An 18,878-nucleotide genomic window follows, 5' to 3' on the forward strand; every position below is an offset into this window, starting at 1 on the left:
CATAAGAGACTACATACCACGGTACGAGTAAAGAGTACTTGTCAGGAGACGAGGTTGAACGAGGTATAGAGATACCGATGATCAAACCTCGGACAAGTAAAATATCGTGTGACAAAGGGAATCGGTATCGTATGTAAATGGTTCATTCGATCACTAAGTCATCATTGAATATGTGGGAGTCATTATGGATCTCCAGATCCCGCTATTGGTTATTGGTCGGAGAGAAGTCTCAACCATGTCTGCATAGTTCGCGAACCGTAGGGTGACACACTTAAGGTTTGATGTCATTTAAGTAGATATGGAATATGGAATGGAGTTCGAAGTTTTGTTCGGAGTCTCTGATGGGATCCAGAACATCACGAGGTGTTCCGGAATGGTCCGGAGAATAAGATTCATATATAGGAAGTCATTTTATAAGTCTGAAATGATCCGGTGCATTTATGGAAGGTTCTAGAAGGTTCTAGAAAAGTCCGGAAGAAATCACTATGGAAGGCGGAGTCCCGGAGGGACTCCACTAGCATGGCCGGCCAGCCCTAAGGGGAGGAGTCCCAGGTGGGCTCCACCTAAGGTGGCCGGCCACCCCCCCTCAAGGAAAGGTGGGAGTCCCACCTTGAGTAGGACTCCCATCTTGAGTAGGTTTCCCACCAAAGGCAAGTTTTGGTGTTGGGGTCTTATTCGAAGACTTGGACTACAACTCTTGGGGCTTCCACCTATATAATGAGGGGCAAGGGGGAGGGGCCGGACACACCAAAGCCTCCTAGGCTGCAGCCCCCAAGTGGCCGGCGCCCTAGACCCCCCTCTCCCCAAACCCTAGCGCCCCTCCTCCACATATCTCTCCCGCAGCGCATAGGCGAAGCCCTGCCGGAGATCTCCACCACCACCACCACGCCGTCGTGCTACCGGGATTTCGAGGAGGATCTACTACTTCCGCTGCCCGCTGGAACGGGGAGGAGGACGTCGTCTTCATCAACACCGTACGTGTGACCGAGTACGGAGGTGCTGCCCGATTGTGGCACCATCAAGATCTTCTACGCGCTTTTGCAAGCGGCAAGTGATCGACTACATCCACCCCGAGATCTAATCTCGTTAAGCTTTGCGATCTTCGAGGGTTAGTCTCTTCATCTCCTCGTTGCTACCGTCTACTAGATTAGATCTTGGCTTGTGTTTTCGTTCTTGCGGTAGGAAATTTTTTGTTTTCTATGCTACGAATCCCATCAGTGGTATCAGAGCCGTGTCTATGCATAGATTGGTTGCACGAGTAGAACACAATTGTTTTGTGGGCGTTGATGCTTTGTTGTCTTTAGTTCGAGTACTTTGCATCTTTGTGGCATAGTGGGATGAAGCGGCTCGGGCTAACTTTATGTGACGCCCCGGAACCGGTACCATGAGGATTCCAGCGATCCCGCCGAGATCCGCATGATATCGATCCAGAGACGCCCTCCGACACGACGTGCGCGACAAATCACACACGTGATGCCAGAGGAATTAACACGAGCGGTAACATTACAACAGGATTACAATAGAGCCCACAAGAAACATATATTACAACAAAGACTCCAATGAGTCAAGATACAAATATACAATACAAAGATCCAAATCATACAGAAGATCGAATACGTCCGAGTACGGACAAGATACAAATTGGACTAAGAGTCCTGAAGATAACCAGTGGCGTCCATAACCCTGCCCAGGCCAAGCCGGAAGGGTAACCTTGCTAACGTCGTCATCTCGTACCTGTCAAAGTCGGGCCATCGGTTGCCGACAAAAGGGGGAGGAGACAAAAAGAAAGGAAGGCGAGGGTAAGTACCATTGGCACGTACTTGCGAGACAAGACCAGCTATGCTCGCTGGTGGGCGGTATAAACTTCACCCGGCTATATGTGGAGTTTAGCGGCAGCAAAGCTACTATCCACTAGAGACACGCTACAACATCCGTCTACTCAGAGAAGATAAGAGAGCGCACAAGATAACAGATAAATACTACACAAACATAACCCAGCCAAATACGCATATCCCCTCCAACAAAGCGAAGAGGCAATGTAAAAGGCACTCCACTGTTGACAATTTTATTATATGTTGGTTGTAGTAATGCAATATTGCTACGCAAGTTATTATCAAATTATTAGCAACAAGATAATGGTGTAAGTTGTTCTATGATCAAGCTATACAATTCCAAGTCGTCCATAACCGCGGACACGGCTTATCGATAAGATGTACACCCTGCAGGGGTTGCCCAAATGTAACCATACGCATGCTCGAACCCACTTACTACAGGTGGAGTCTCACAACAAGACCGTTCCCAATGCAAGAGAAAGTTTAATGGGAGCCACCCAACTAAGCTACCCGTAACGAAGTTCGGCCGTACTCCGATACAGACCCAGAGGTTTGCGACATAGTCCAGGCGGGCACTTACGACCGAGCACAAGATAAGTCTATCCGCGTTATGAGTACAGTACAGAAATAAACACCCGAAGGCAACAGGAAGTAAATCGTGCATCGTGCATATGGGCAAATAAAACCAAGGTTGTGGCTCCCAATTAAACAGACTCGAGGAAAGGTAGTGGGTGATGGGGGTCCCATTCCCCCACGTACGGGTAGAGCGCTCAATCTCGGAACAGATAACAAGAACTCGGGTCCTAGGGGACATTAGCAAGTCAAAGTTCCGATGCTTTCGCAAAGGGGCTCACGGATGCCTCTGCTTACAATTTTAGTTGTTAACAATAAAGTAAAGCATGTGTATCTCCAACAACTGATATAGCATGTGATAACCTCCCAACAACCCAACATATCATGATAACAGATCGAGATAAACAACAGAACCTAAACACGCCTACGACTCGCAAAGCTGGCAAACAACAAACAATAGGTAGGGCGAGGAGGTGTATCTCGGACATATAGGTAACAGGTGGATAGGACACGTGACACAACAGAATCGCAACATAAGGATAGCAATAGATCAAAAGAGCGTGTAAAAGTAAAATAGGTGAAGGGGTGGGCTCGCCTGTGAAAAGCTGAAGAAGAACTTGTCGAAGAACTCGTCGTATCTCACATCACCACTTCGTGATCCTATCCGGGAAGAAGCAAATGCTGGAACACACAACGTATGCAAGTCTTACTACCACAAATAAAGAACCGGCATGATCAAGATGATATGCATGACATGGCAAACATGATGCGGCGGTGCAACTTATCCATATTAATCGGAGCCTGAACCCCGAACAAACAAATTAGATTGGACTTGCATTTTTTACCGACAAATTTAAGGGTGGATTAGCATGGCAAACATGGCAGGGGTGAGCTACAACAAAGTTAAATGGAACCGGGACAACATTTATATAATATCCCACATATTCCATATGTTACATATTATGTGATAATGCAAACTATCACGAATTTATATGATGCATGAGGCAACAGCAAGCATGGATGGCATATTCATGTTCTTCACATTTTTCTGATCAATTTTCATATAGAACACTTTTTATTTCGAGTTACGGTTTAAAAGATATTAATTTTGCAAGTTTGTACATTTTCTGCAAAAACAAAATGGGAAGGGACGAGCCGGGCTGGACCTGCAATGTCCTGGGCCTGATCTGGCCTGCTGCGGGCGACAGATAGCTTCTGGTCGCGCGGCGGGCAACGGACTGAGCCGGCGGATCTCAGGCCAGGCCCATTGGCAGATCTGGATCTGATTCAAGGAACAGAAAAACAAAAATAAGGCTTGAATGGCCGGAGTGGGGATTTGAACCCTGGATCTGATGGGTAAGCAAGCACAGTGGTTACCACTGGACTGTTGGTCTGATCGTGTCAAGGAAAGGGCACGTCTCGACTTGAACCATGGGAGGCGGAGCTCAGAACTGGAAGCCATGGCGGAACTCACAGAACAAACACCGATCTGCTGATTCCGGGTGAACCAAGAAGGGCGAGATGGCGTCGGGGGTGCGGCTCGACGCGGGGAAGGTGATGGAGGCGGTGCGGAGTCCAGGGGACCACCGGAGAGTCGCCGGCATCGAGCTCCTGCGTCGGTATGGTGATGGTCAACGACGACAGAGTAAAATAGAGCAAGAACGGGACGGTTAAGAGGCTCATGAGACGCAGAACTTTACCAGGAGGATGGTGGTGTGGTCAAGGTCACCGGAGGATGGCCGGAGTGGCCGGAATTGACGATTTTTCTCGCCGGAGTTGGAGAAGAATCGGCGAAATAGCGCTCGATTGGAAGCTTCCCAGAGCGATTCCTCGGACCTTGATGTAGAGGACGACGAGGCGCATCCGTCGGTGCCCTCGGAACGACGGGGGACGCAGTGGAGCGGCGGCGCCATGGCGAGGAAGCGGATGTACTGTGGGACTTTTCCCCTTCGTTTTGTTCACAGAGATAGGATTAGATGGGAAGAAGAGGAGGAAGATGGCGGCGCAGGGAAGGAGGAAGAGGAGAGTCTAGGGTTTCTGGTGGCGTGAGAGGGATTAAAAAGGCGAGGGGAAATGCGTGGGTGCGGTGGTGGTTGAGAGGGGGAGGACCATGGGAGGAGGTGGGGTGGAGCTTGCTCTCTCACGTTCTCTGCCTGAGAAGAGAGGAAGACGACAAGGTGCGAAGGGGTACGGGCCAGGAGGGGGAAAAGAAAAGACTTGGGCCAAAGGAAGAGAGAGGGGTTGGGCCACCGGATTGGAATCACAAATGGGCCAGAGAGAGAGGCTGGGCTGGATAGAAAGAAAAGGAGAGAGCCCAGGTTGGGGTTTTGTTAAGAGAAAAGGAAAGAGGTTTTATTAAACCATATGAGATGAAAAAGAAAATAGTTTAGGGTTTATAAAATAATTTTTATTTGTTAAAAAAAAACATGGATGTGATGATGCATGATGCATGATGATGCACAAAAGAAAAAGAACAAACAAATCTAATAGGGGGTTCTATCCGGGGCCGTTACACTTTACATGACCGCGTTCATGAGATTTGCTCCACGCTCGACATGCAACTTGTATTGCATAAGTGGCTTTGCGGGTGTCTGTCTCTCCTACTATAGTGAAGATCCAATTTACTCTTTCTATTGACAACACTAGTATCACCGTTGTGGTTCATGTTCGTAGGTAGATTGGATCTTACTCGAAAACCCTAAACCACGTAAAATATGCAAACCAAATTAGAGACGTCTAACTTGTTTTTGCAGGGTTTGGTGATGTGATATGGCCATAATGTGATGATGAATATGTATGAGATGATCATTATTGTATTGTGGTAACCGGAAGGAGCCTTATGGTTGTCTTTAAATTTCATATTGAGTAGTATTTCAAAGAAGTTGTAATAGTTGCTACATGGGAGAACAATCATGAAGACGGCGCCATGGACCTTGACGCTACGCCGACGATGATGGAGATCATGCCCGTTGATGATGGAGATCATGTCCGTGCTTTGGAGATGAAGATCAAAGGCGCAAAGACAAAGGGGCCATATCATATCACATATGAATTGCATGTGATGTTAATCCTTTTATGCATCTTATTTTGCTTAGCTCGCGACGGTAGCATTATAAGATGATCCCTCTCACTAAATATCAAGATAATAAAGTGTTCATCCTTAGTAGCACCGTTGCTAAGACTTGTCATTTCGAAGCATCACGTGATGATCGGGTGTGATAGATTCTACATGTGCATACAACGGGTGCAAGCCAGATTTGCACACGCGGATACTAAGGTTGCCTTGATGAGCCTAGCATGTACAGACATGGTCTCGGAACACGGGATACCGAAAGGTAGAGCATGAGTCATATGATTGATATGATGAACACTTTGAGTGTTCGCCATTGAAGTTACATCTTGTCTCGTGATGATCGGACTTGGTGTGGTGGATTTGGTTCGTGTGATCACTAAGACAATACGAGGGATATTGTTTTGAGTGGGAGTTCATCTAGTTTTTAATTTTGTTGAATTAAAATTTGAACTCAATTTGTCATAAACTTAGTCTAAACTATTGCAAATATATGTTGTAGATCATGGCGTCCCCGTCTATCAATTTTAACCAGTTCCTAGAGAAAGAAAAGCTTAAAAGCAATGGTAGCAACTTCTCCGACTGGTTCCGTCATGTGAGGATCTTCCTCAATGGCGGAAATCTACAATATGTGCTTGATGCACCACTAGGTTCCCCACCACCCCCTGCAGTATCTGAGGATGAGAAAAATGTTTACGAGACTCGGGTGACTCGTTACTCTCAAGTTGCCTAGAGGCAGAGCTCCAAAAGCGTTTTGAGCACCATGACCCTTGTGATATGATCAATGAGCTCAAAGTTATCTTTGAAACTCATGCAGCTGTGGAGAGCTATGAGGCCTCGAAACAGTTCTTTGGCTGTATGATGGAAGAGGGCAGCTCCGTTAGTGAGCACGTGTTCGCTATGTCCGGACACGCGAAGAAGCTCAGTGACTTGTGGATAATCATCCCTAACCAGCTAGGTATTCATCGTGTTCTCCAATCACTGCCACCAAGTTACAAGAACTTCGTGATGAACTACAACATGCAGAACATGAACAAGGAGTTACCTAAACTCTTCTCCATGCTAAAATCTGCTGAGATTGAGATACAGAAAGAGCACCAAGTGTTGATGGTCAACAAGAGCACCAGTTTCAAGAAACAAGGCAAACCTAAGAAGGGCAACGTCAAGAAGGGCGGCAAGAAAGCTGCCGCTCCTCCTGAGAAGCGTAAGGGTGGCCCTAAACCTGATACTGAGTGCTATTACTGCAATGGGAAGGGGCACTGGAAGCGTAATTGCCCCAATTACTTGGCTGATCTGAAGAGCGGCCTTGTCAAGAAGAACAAAGGTATATCTAATATACATGTTATAGATGTTTATCTTACTGGTTCTAGTACTAGTGCCTGGGTATTTGATAATGGTTTGGTTGCTCACATTTGTAACTCGAAACAGGAACTACGGAATAAACGAAGCCTATCGAGGGACGAAGTGACGATGCACGTTGGAAATGAATCCAAGGTCGATGTGATCGCTGTCGGCACGCTCCCTCTACATCTACCTTCGGGATTAGTTTTAAACCTCAATAATTGTTATTTAGTGCCTGCGTTGAGCATGAACATTATATCTGGATCTTGTTTAATGCAAGACGGTTATTCATTCAAGTCTGAGAATAATGGTTGTTCTATTTTTATGAATAATATCTTTTATGGTCATGCGCCTGAGAAGAATGGTTTATTTCTATTAAGTCTCGATAGTAGTGATACACATGTTCATAACATTGATGCTAAGCGAATTAAATTGAATGATAATTCTACTTATATGTGGCACTGTCGTCTTGGTCATATTGGAGTGAGACTCATGAAGAAACTTCATTCCGATGGACTACTTGAGTCACTTGACTTTGAGTCACTTGATAGATGCGAAGCATGTCTAATGGGAAAAATGATTAAGACTCCATTCTCTGGTATTATGGAGCGAGCTACAGACTTATTGAAAATCATACATACCGATGTGTGCGGACCAATGAGTGTAGCCTCGCGCGGTGGTTATCGTTATGTTCTAACCTTCACATATGATCTGAGTAGATATGGGTATATCTATTTCATGAAACATAAATCCGAAACTTTCCAGAAGTTTAAGGAATTTCAAAGTGAAGTAGAAAATCAACGTAACAAGAAGATTAAGTTTCCGCGTTCTGATCGCGGAGGCGAATATCTGAGTTATGAGTTTGGCATGCATTTAAAGAAATACGGAATACTTTCACAGTTGACACCGCCGGGAACACCACAGCGCAATGGTGTGTCCGAACGTCGTAATCGAACTCTCTTGGATATGGTTCGTTCTATGATGTCTCTTACTGATTTGCCGTTATCGTTTCGGGGTTATGCATTAGAGACAGCTGCATTCACTTTAAATAGGGCACCATCTAAATCCGTTGCAATGACATCGTATGAACTATGGTTTAATAAGAAACTTAAGCTATCGTTTCTTAAAGTTTGGGGTTGCGAAGCCTATGTAAAAAGGTTACAGCCGGACAAGCTAGAACCCAAAGCGGAGAAATACGTCTTCATAGGATACCCTAAGGAAAATATTGGGTATACTTTCTATCACAGATCCGAAGGCAAAATCTTTGTTGCTAAGAATGGGACCTTTCTTGAGAAAGAGTTTCTCACTAAAGAAGTGACTGGAAGAAAAGTAGAACTCGACGAGGTTACTGAACCTTCTCTCATTGATCAGAGTAGCGCAGTACCGGAAGATGTTCTTGTGCCGCCCGCACCGATAACAGAGGAAGCTAATGATAATGATCATGAAACTTCGAGCGAAGTAGCTAGTGAACCTCGCAGATCGACAAGGGAACGTACCACTCCAGACTGGTATGATCCTTGTCTAAATGTCATGATTGTGGACAAGAATGATGAGGACCCTGCGACGTATGAAGAAGCGATGATGAGCCCAGATTCCAACAAATGGCAAGAAGCCATGAAATCCGAAATGGGATCCATGTATGATAACAAAGTGTGGACTTTGGTAGACTTACCTGATAGCCGAAAGGCTGTCGAGAATAAATGGATCTTCAAGAGAAAAACAGATGCTGATGGTAATGTTACTGTCTATAAAGATCGACTTGTCGCAAAGGGTTTCCGAAAAATTCAAGGTGTTGACTACGATGAGACTTTCTCACCTGTAGCGAAGCTAAAGTCTGTGAGGATTTTGTTAGCAATAGCTGCATTTTTCGATTATGAGATTTGGCAGATGGATGTCAAAACGGCGTTCCTTAATGGTGACATTGAGGAAGAGTTGTATATGGTACAACCCAAAGGTTTTGTCGATCCTAAAAATGCTGACAAGGTATGCAAACTTCAGCGTTCCATTTATGGACTAAAGCAAGCATCCAGGAGTTGGAACCGACGCTTTGATAAGGTGATCAAAGACTTCGGGTTTATACAGTGCCATGGAGAGGCATGTATTTACAAGAAAGTGAGTGGGAGCTCTGTAGCATTCCTGATATTATATGTAGATGACATATTATTGATTGGGAACTAGCACAGTGGCCCGCGCTCATGCGCGGGCAACACCTTAATGGTTTATTAAAATTTCGTATGTGATACATAATAGGGAAGCAATTCCGGAAAGCCTAATAAAAATAACATTTAACTAAATCTAAGATTGGCATGTTGAAATTATTAATACCTTTTTAAATTTTATTTTAAAATAATTTTGTGTGAAAATAAGTATTAAACTTATAATATTTTTATAAGTTTAATAGTTAAAATTATTTGAATTATATAATGCAATATATACGCGTAAAATTGCTATTTAATTGATCATGTACTATTGATATCTATATTTGTTTAAATGTGATTTATTTATGTATATTCATGGATAATGAATATTTTTATTTATGCTTTATATTTTTTTGAATTAGTCGCTTGCACTTTTTCCCGGAGTTTATGCATTTGCGGGTATCGTGTAGATGTGTATTCTGCATTATTTACTTTGAGATTAACTGACATTTTATATTTATAAACAATACTTCATATGTTCCATATTAACTGTCGATGTATCTATCATTTTTTAGATTCATAATAAATAATCTAATGGTTCAATTTGTATGTTACTATTATATATTATTAAATAGCATACGCCTACGAAATGTTTGCATGTGCCCTGCTATGATGTGGACCTTGTATGGATGCGGATACGGTAAAAGTGTAGGTAACACATTCATTATAATATATTGTTAGATAATTATTACCTCAAACATGTGCTCGTATAAGCATTAAGCATAGAGGTATTCCCTTATATAGTAGTATTTGCCATGGTGATCAACGTGTGTATTGTATAAATGCTCGATTTTCTATCACTTTTCGTTGTATGAATTAATCGTCTTGAGTACCTATATGTGTTTCAAAATTATGCATGTGAGCATCCTCCAACATGTGCAAGGTTTGGTTTTCGAATTGTAAAAATGTATTATGCATGTGTTAGAATTGATTAAATATATTTCCAGTAAATGAAATTATCCATACTCATATGGCTTGAATTGTTAGTTATGTGTTTTATCTCTAACTTTGCATACACGTAATCTATCACGTTAGTGCAAAATGTATTTTTTACATATTATATTGAAGAACATGGCCATAGTTATATTGGACGAAAATCATATCATAATAACAACCTAATGACTTAGTGAAAAGACCCATTGGTTGGTACATGATCGGAGCTCATGCATATAGATGAATGATTACCACATAACAAATTATTCGCCGCTTTGGAGACCCGAGCTCATATTGATAAATATACCACATACATCCTCTCATACCAACTTAACTGGACTGATGTGTAATATCATGTATTCCCTCCTATCCGTTGTAAGTTTATTATTATTATGGATCGGAGAGAGTACATGTTTTTGTGGTATGAGTATACGACCAACTTACCGGCTCATGATCTCAAAGAAAAAAATTAGCCCGCTCGCAATGCTACTTTTTTCTGGGTAGGGCTAGAATTTGATCTAGTGATATATATAATGACTAATATCAGGTAATTACTCCGAGGATAAAGAAGCTTCAAGATGGGGTCAGACTGGACTCGGTGGAGAGGGCTTCTCTCAGGAAGGCCAATGTCGCCGGAGACTCTGACTCTTCTGTTGGCTCCGCGTCCTCTCGCCGACGCAAGACAAGGAGGATCCCAGACATCAACGACATTGCCCCACTGCCCATCTCCTCGAGCCCTCCAGAGATGAGCCGCCAGACCCTCAAAGATCTGGCTGGCTGCTGTGGCATTACCATGGAAATGGTTGATGTGGCGCTGAAGGATCACGAAGCCGAACTGAGCTCGGGGGAGGCTGTCTCTCATGGCTGAGCATGCGCTCTTAGTCGCTGTTAGGTGTTTACTAGATAGGGTGCTTTGTTTTACCCGCCTGCATTTTACTTTTCCTCCAAAGTTGGGTATGCGCACAATAGGTGACGCCTCGGACCAACAATGCATTTTACTTCCTTCCATCGCCTGTAATGCACCCTGTAACACCAACAGTTTCTTCTTTATAATTTGCTTGTCTCCCTACGTTGTCTTTATGCACACCACTGCATCTCATCTTGCATTGCATAGCTTGTTCTGCTTCGGGGGACTACTCGTTATCAAATGAAGATTCTGATTTGGAACACTCGAGGGCTTGGGGACGAAGAAAAAAACAGTGTCATATTTAAGCACATTGCTGATACAGATGCCAGTTTGATCTGTATCCAGGAAACCAAGCTGCATGAGATCAACATTTTCAAAGTCAGACAATTTCTTCCGCAAAAATATACAGGTTATGTCTATCAGCCAGCTGAAGGGACTGCTGGTGGGACTCTGATTGCTTGGTCTGAAAAGGAATTTGATGTCACTGAAGTCCAAAAGAACAAACACTCTCTCACTGTGCATGTCAGCTCAACTGCCGATGCAACTTCATTTACAGTCACAAATGTTTACGCACCCTGTGATGCCTCCGACAGACTAATTTTCTTTAATGACATGAGAACACTGCAGCACAATGTCTCTGGACCTTGGGTCTTGGCAGGCGACTTTAACATTTACAGATATGCGCACGAGAAGAGCAATGACAATATTGCATGGGCGGACATAGAGACTTTCAACGACTGGATCAACGAAATGGAGCTAATGGAGATTGAAATTTGCAACTCCAGGTACACTTGGAGCAATATGAGACGGGATCCAACCTTGGTTAAATTGGATAGAGTACTTGTGAATTTGCAGTGGGGGCAGAAATTCTTACACTCTGAATGCAAGACTTTGGCAAGGCCAACCTCTGATCATAAACCTTTGCTCCTGGACATGGCTGTTCCACAAATTAAATCTGACATCTTCCGATATGATGATCACTGGTTTATTTGTAGCGACCTTGTGCAGAAGACAAAACATATTCTCACTAAAGAGACTAGGCAGATGACTCCTGTAACAAGGCTAAATTACAGACTTCGTTCTGTCCGAGCAGCGACCAGGGAATGGCAAAGGGAGAAGAAATCACTTAGGAGCATACACCATAATATTGATCATGCAATAAAATTTCTTGATGCTACTGAGGAATGGAGAAAGCTGTCCAACTTGGAGTTTGTTTTCAGAAATATTTGTCAGAACAAGAGTAAACAATTCTGCTCTTCTGAAGCACAACACTGGAAGAGAAGGGCCAAAGTTAAGTGGTGTAAACTTGGGGATGAGAACTCAAAGTTCTTTCACACAATGGCCACCTACAGATTCAGAAAGAACAAGATTAGGTTCCTCTCACACAACGGAAATGAGTTCTTCGGAGACCATGACAAACTAAAAATAGCTACTGACTATTTTGCAGAGATATTCTCCGAAAGAAGATCTTGGTCACCTAATATTGCATTGACCACTCTGTATGACAGTCAATCAGTGCAGCTACAGTCACTCGCTTCACAATTCACCTGGGAAGAAATACAGACTGCCATACAGAAGTTGCCATCGAACAAAAGCCCAGGGCCAGATGGATTCTCGAATGAATTCTATAAATTCTATCTACAAGAGTTGAAGCCGGAACTACTCGCTTTATTCAAGGCTTGGCATGATCAAACGGTGAATCTTTCTGGAGTGAATCTTGCTTACATAGCTCTACTTCCAAAGCGTGATGACCCTCAGGAAATGAAGGACTACCGACCAATCTCACTTCAACACTCTATACCAAAATTAATTGCAAAGGTTATGGCCAATAGACTGCAGCCAAAAATCAGTACTCTGGTGGACTCCATGCAGTCTGGGTTCATCAAGGATCGTTCAATTGTGGAGAACTTCGCTGCTGCCATTGAGATGATTCAATCTGCTAACAAGATGAGGAAGCCTCTTATTGTCCTAAAACTAGATTTCCAGAAGGCTTTCGACTCAATGCATTGGGAGGCTATTCTCCACACTATGACAGCCAGAGGTTTCCCTGACAAATGGATTGGTTGGATCAGAGAATTGTTGAAAACTTCACAAGCACAAATGATAATTAATGGGCAAAGCGGCAAGAAATTCAACATTCAGAGGGGCGTCAGGCAGGGTGATCCATTATCTCCATACATTTTTATCCTTGTAGCGGATATTCTGCAGCAAATGTTCAGGAAGGCATATGAATCTGGTTTTTTGGGACATCCAATTCAACAGGGATCACCTTACCCTGCTTTGCAATATGCTGACGACACACTTCTTATTATACAAGGTTCTGTTCACCAGGCCTTCCTAGCAAAGCAAATCCTACATGCTTTCTCAGATTTAACTGGTCTGCAAATAAACTTTCAGAAGAGCACATTCGTGCCTATGCACATGTCTGAGCTAGACGCAAACAATGCTGCATCACTGCTGGGTTGTCCCACTGCGGCTCTGCCCTGCACATATCTGGGTCTACCGCTATCAGCTAATAAGATATCAAAACAACTGCTACAGCCAGTGATCAATAAAATTCAACGACGTCTACCAGGTTGGATGCCAAGGCTGATGTCTTCGGGGGGCAGAGTACAAATGATTAACTCTGTCTTGTCTGCAATTCCAAACTTCTTCATGGCTTGCATTGAGTGGGATCAAGGGAGCATAGAAGCTGTGGACAAATTGAGACGTGCTTTTCTCTGGAAAAACAAGGAAAAAATTCTGGGCGGGCAATGTCTGGTGGCTTGGAGTATAGTCACTCTGCCGAAAACTCAGGGAGGTTTAGGGATCAGGGACCTGCGGATTCACAACAAGGCTGTCATGGCAAACTTCACTTCAAAGTTGCTATCCACTGGTACTGGCCCTTGTTTCTCTTGGATGACCAATTGGCATCTACAGGACACAATACCGATCTCTCCTTCCCGACATGAATCTACCCTATGGAAATCTATTAGGAAGCTAATTCCAATAGTACAAGCGGCAACCTTCTGTAACCATAATGGGGCAGCTCGAACATCTTTTTGGAAAGATAATTGGACGTCCCTGGGTAGGCTATGTACAAGCATGCCTGTTATATACTCCTTTGCTGTCGACAAGGATTGCACAGTGGCCTCCCAATTCTCCAATGGCCAGTGGAACCTTGCCTTACTTAGACCATTGTCAGTCACTGCTGAGGCACAGCTGCAATCAATTTTACAGGAGTTAAGCTCTGTTCAACCAATCAGTAGCACTCACGGAGATACAAGGCTAATGGTTATCACTGGCAAAACATCCACCACGAAGGACTTCTATCACCTGTTCAGTAACAGGGGACTAATCTGGGACAAATTTCATTGGGTCTGGCAAGCTGTAATTCCACCGCGACACAAGTTCTTTCTCTGGCTGGCGTTCAGGGGCAGGCTCAACACCAAGGATAACATGGCCAACAAATGCTGGTGTGATGATGCCGGCTGTGACCAATGCCCTGCTCTTGAATCAGTACATCATATTGCCCTGCATTGCAAGCAGGCTACCTGGGTCTGGGACAGATTTCACCTTGCAAGCACTGCTGCACGAACAAGCTCGCTTAGCCAATTTGTCTCTATAACTGAAGAAAGTAAGTCTTCAAAAACATGGACAGTGTGCGTTGCTGCATGCCTGCTCGGACTATGGAAGGCAAGAAATGATAGGGTCTTTAACTATAGAGATATTGGAAGACAGGCTCTACTCAAGCAGATCGCTAACGAGCTCAGATTATGGAGTAACCGATCACAAAAAGTGCAACCGCAGTTGATCTCATGGGCAAACAAACTGGATATGGAGTAGTTTTTTTTTATTTATTTTCCTTTCTTCCTAAACCCCCCAGGATCTGACCTGGTTTGTAAATTCACCCTTCACCCCCCTGTATTTCCTCTGGCTGTAAAAAGGTAGAGGCTCCTCTACCTTATATATAGAAATATATATTCCTCAAAAAAAAAAAATATCAGGTAATTACCAGTCCGCTAGACATATATCCATCCTTTGAGGTGCAGTGAACCTTATTAGTTTCACATCCTCATATAACATTAAATGACCGATGGCTAGCTCACGATTCGAACATTGATTCCTTGTATAGATCCTATATAATCCAAAATCAATATATTAGATTTCTGTGTTGTTGCAAGTAACATAATTTTGGATGTACAAAGATGATTAATGACATTTTCTGCAGTTGCACCAGACAGTAAAAGCAAGTACATAATTAATCACTTAGTAAAAAGAGCATACGTCAAGTTTATGACCTGATATTTTACAGTTTATCATTTTCTGGGTAGACTAACATCGTAATAAATTGTGTGCTAAGAAAAATACTTATCTAACGATGATATCACAGTTGTGTAGATGGCTTAACAGCAAAAGTTGAATTACAGGCTCATGCATAGTATACGGGCAGCTTACAGCACGTGTTCCATTAGAAGTCTTCGTCTTCAGTATCTAGCACCTCCACCATCTAGAGCTCAACATAGTATATGTAAATTTGCTAGAAATAGTTTGACAGATAAAATAGGATAGAAAAAGACATACACAGTTCAGAAAAAAGTAAATCTTCTCTATCTTGTACATGTGCAAAACAACTGGTTAGTAGCTGTCCATAGGAACTTAGAAAATGAAATTGTAATCAGGCTTGCCAATCTCATCTAGTACTACTACTACCAGCGGGCGTTGCATGCCTTTTAGTCACCAGAGAGTTTTCATGCATGGTTGTTTCTCTACTTTCCAATTAGTTTGACAAAAGGACTGTATTACAATTACCTCCTCCCTCTCTCACCTAATCCTCCAGTTCCCAATCGGCAAGGAGCATTCTGGTCTGCCTGCACCACCGCGAGCGGCCAGCCTGCCCAATTAGCTCCATTGAGGGCGAGCTCGATCTTCCGATTTGTCCCTGTGATAAGAGGACGGTGTAGAGGGCCACGTTATCTTCGTAGCAGAAACGCACGTAAGAATCAAGAACATGTCACCAAGATGGATTAATACGGGGACAATGAAACGAATTTAACTCAGAAGTGGTAAGCACATTGCATCAGGCTGCATCAATTAGGGAAAAACTGGAGATGAGTCGCTCAAGCGCTAGCCCCGTCTGGTTAATCTATATATACCTCAAGGTTTTACCCAGGAGAAGAATTCTTGGGCATGGAGGTACCTGACCTGTTTGTGGAACACGATGCCCAACTCACGGAAGGTGAGGTTTTAGACGAAGGAGGCCATGGCCTCGCGCATGCTTCCGATCGGGCTCTAGACTTTCCGCAGGGCGGCGACAATGTTGCGGACATGGCCGGCGCAGCCGTCCTCGATGCACCAGGCCATCTTCCCTTCAGTGAAGCGCATACATCCGGGCGCCGGGCTGCTTGATGTCTCGCGCATGCATGATTCTGGTCGGGCTCCAGACTTTCCGCGGACGGCGGTGAACAATGTTGATTATCCCTTAATTAGAAGCTTACGCGGAAACCTAAAAGATGAATCGTACCAATCATGCATAGCTGCATGTGCAGGGTATGGTGCATGCATCGCCGATCGAGATTGCAAATTTAGCCAGCGCATGCACCTTAAGGTCGGCCGGCCGTAGGCACACGAAGGCAAACGCGGCGGCGCGCTTGAGGATCCTCTAGGAGAGCCTTAGCGTTGTTGATGGAGGAGTCATCCTGGGCGCACCCGGCCATCTTCCCATCGGTGAAGCGCATATATCCGGGCGCCAGTCTGCCGCTGCTCGACCTAGCGCGACACTCGTGCAGCTCGATCAGACCAATACAGAGCCCCACACTAACGGCAAGAGCTTTTTGGATCAGCGACCTAGTATTTCCATGCATGGTGTGTTTGTGTTCTTTGCAATGATCATGGACAAATTCTCCGGCGGCGCTGCATGAGGAAGCCCTAGAGAGAGGTATAGATTAGTTTTTGCATGAGGAGTCATATCATTGTTAGGTAGAGTTACGTGACAAATTATGTAGGGCATTGGTGGGTAATTTCTGTGTAATTTTAATGTGAATAGATTATTTGTAGGATCCATCGGTTATAATTGCCCTTTTAGTAAAATGGATGGACAGATGTTTCTGATTATTGTGGGATTTTTAAGCTAATTTTCTTAATTCTGGTTAGCCCTTAATGTACTTTTAATATATAATAGATAGATGATATAGAACTATTAAGCAGTGTAAAAGGTTATTTGAATAAGTGTTTTTCAATGAAGGACCTTGGTGAAGCAGCGTACATTTTAGGCATCAAGATTTATAGAGATAGATCAAGACGCCTAATAGGGCTTTCACAGAGTACATACCTGGACAAGATTCTAAAGAAGTTTAGAATGGATGAAAGTAAGAAAGGGTTCTTACCGATGTTGCCAGGTAAGGTCTTGAGTAAGACTCAAGGTCCGGCTACGGCAGAAGAAAGAGAGAGGATGAATCAGATCCCCTATGCCTCGGCAGTAGGCTCTATCATGTATGCCATGCTGTGTACTAGACCGGATATAGCACATGCTGTTAGTTTGACTAGCAGATATCAAAGTGATCCAGGGATGGAACACTGGACAGCGGTCAAGAATATTCTGAAGTACTTGAAAAGAACTAATGATATGTTTCTTTGTTATGAAGGTGACCAAGAGCTCGTTGTAACCAGTTACACCGATGCAAGTTGGAACACTGATCCTGATGACTCTAAGTCTCAGTCTGGGTACGTGTTTATATTGAATGGTGCTGCAGTAAGCTGGTGCAGCTCCAAGCAATGCACGGTGGTGAAATCTTCAACAGAATCAGAATACATAGCGGCTTCGGAGGCTTCATCGGAAGCGGTATGAATGAAGATGTTCATTGTTGAGCTTGGTGTGGTTCCTAGTGCATTGGACCCACTAGTTATTTATTGTGACAACATGGGTTCCATCGCCAATGCACAAGAACCAAGGTCACACAAGAAGCTGAAGCATATCAAGCTGCGTTTTCATTCGATTCGTGAGTACATCGAAGATGGAGAAGTAAAGATTTGCAAAGTACACTCTGATCTGAATGTAGCAGATCCGTTGACTAAAGCTCTCCCTAGGGCAAAGCATGACCAACACCAGAATGCCATGGGTGTTAGATACCTTACAATGTAATCTAGATTATTGACTCTAGTGCAAGTGGGAGACTGTTGGAGATATGCCCAAGAGGCAATAATAAATTGGTTATTATATATCTTTGTGTTTATGATAAATGTTTATATACCATGCTATAATTGTATTAACCGAAACATTGATACATGTGTGTTATGTAAACAACAAGGAGTCCCTAGTAAGCCTCTTGTATAACTAGCTTGTTGATTAATAGATGATCATAGTTTCGTGATCATGAAGATTGGATGTTATTAATAACAAGGTTATGTCATTATGTGAATGATGTAATGGACACACCCAATTAAGTGTAGCATAAGATCACGTCATTAAGTTTATTTGCTATAAGCTTTCGATACATAGTTACCTAGTCCTTTCGACCATGAGATCATGTAGATCACTTATGCCGGAAGGGTACTTTGATTACATCAAACGCCACTACGTAAATGGGTGGTTATAAAGGTGGGATTAGGTATCCGGAAAGTATGAGTTGAGGCATATGGATCAACAGTGGGATTTGTCCATCCCGATGACGGATAGATATACTCTGGGCCCTCTCGATGGAATGTCATCTAATTAGTTTGCAAACATATGAATGGTTCATAAGAGACTACATACCACGGTACGAGTAAAGAGTACTTGTCAGGAGACGAGGTTGAACGAGGTATAGAGATACCGATGATCAAACCTCGGACAAGTAAAATATCGTGTGACAAAGGGAATCGGTATCGTATGTAAATGGTTCATTCGATCACTAAGTCATCGTTGAATATGTGGGAGTCATTATGGATCTCCAGATCCCGCTATTGGTTATTGGTCAGAGAGAAGTCTCAACCATGTCTGCATAGTTCGTGAACCGTAGGGTGAGACACTTAAGGTTTGATGTCGTTTAAGTAGATATGGAATGTGG

At 43.5% G+C, this 18,878-nt stretch overlaps 1 long non-coding RNA gene across 1 annotated transcript; it reads right to left on the minus strand.

The window, feature by feature from the left end:
* Window positions 1-1,498: 1,498 nt before the first annotated feature.
* LOC139833121 (uncharacterized) lies at window positions 1,499-3,109 on the minus strand. Its single transcript, XR_011748248.1, has 2 exons — window positions 3,001-3,109; window positions 1,499-1,734 (listed from the first exon to the last, which is right to left on the minus strand). It is a non-coding gene; the product is annotated as an uncharacterized lncRNA (long non-coding RNA).
* Between the last annotated feature and the right edge of the window lie 15,769 nt (window positions 3,110-18,878).

Source organism: Lolium perenne, chromosome 7 (assembly GCF_019359855.2).
Source record: "Lolium perenne isolate Kyuss_39 chromosome 7, Kyuss_2.0, whole genome shotgun sequence".
Lineage (NCBI taxonomy): Eukaryota > Viridiplantae > Streptophyta > Magnoliopsida > Poales > Poaceae > Lolium > Lolium perenne.